The sequence below is a fragment of the Chaetura pelagica genome, unplaced genomic scaffold, assembly GCF_000747805.2.
Source record: "Chaetura pelagica isolate M959 unplaced genomic scaffold, ChaPel_1.0 scaffold630, whole genome shotgun sequence".
NCBI lineage: Eukaryota > Metazoa > Chordata > Aves > Apodiformes > Apodidae > Chaetura > Chaetura pelagica.
Window position 1 is genome coordinate 1,133,439 of NW_009951855.1, and position 718 is coordinate 1,134,156.

Below are 718 nucleotides of genomic sequence, written 5' to 3' on the forward strand. Positions count from 1 at the left end.
CTCGATGGCCAAGCTCGGCGTGAGTCCCCGTCACCACAAATTCTTCTCGCCAAGCGGTGCCCCCGTCCGACGGGGTGCGCAGCCCGCCCTGTGCCCCCCAGCACCGCGGGCTGGTTATCCTGTGGCGGGACACGCACACGTAGGCACACGCACACGGATCTGCCCGGCCGGCCCCGCGGGGCTCCCCCTCGCATACATGTGCGCGCAATGTGCAGCGCACATGGCCGAGCCGGAGGGGGCTGCACCAGCATTCCTGATGGGTGGCTCATTTGACAAGTCTTGTTTATCGCATGCTCCGAGACACGAGAGGCGACCGCCCGTGCCGCTCGCCAAGCGTTGGGGGACAGAGCGGGCTCGACGGTTTGGGGTCCTCCTTCTTCAGCGTCTTTTTTCCGCTGTAAATTTGGCAAGTTGTTGACAAAACTGGGTTAAATCATGTAAAGACCCAATGAGAGCTATAGGCGAAGAGGGCTTCGCGGACGCTTTGTACTTCAGAGTGCTTTCCCCGCTCTGCAGCCCTCAGTCAAAGGTTTTTTATTGCGCCTTTCACATCTCACATGCACCCAAGTGCAGGAAATGGGAGCGTTCTCCCACCACTGCCATCACTCCGCATTATTTCCCTTGTATTCGCCTGCGACTGCGGGTCCACAGCGGGTTGGGTATGGAGGGTGGAGGGGGGGAGGGGGCATATTATCAAAGCAGCCTTGGGAAATCCAAA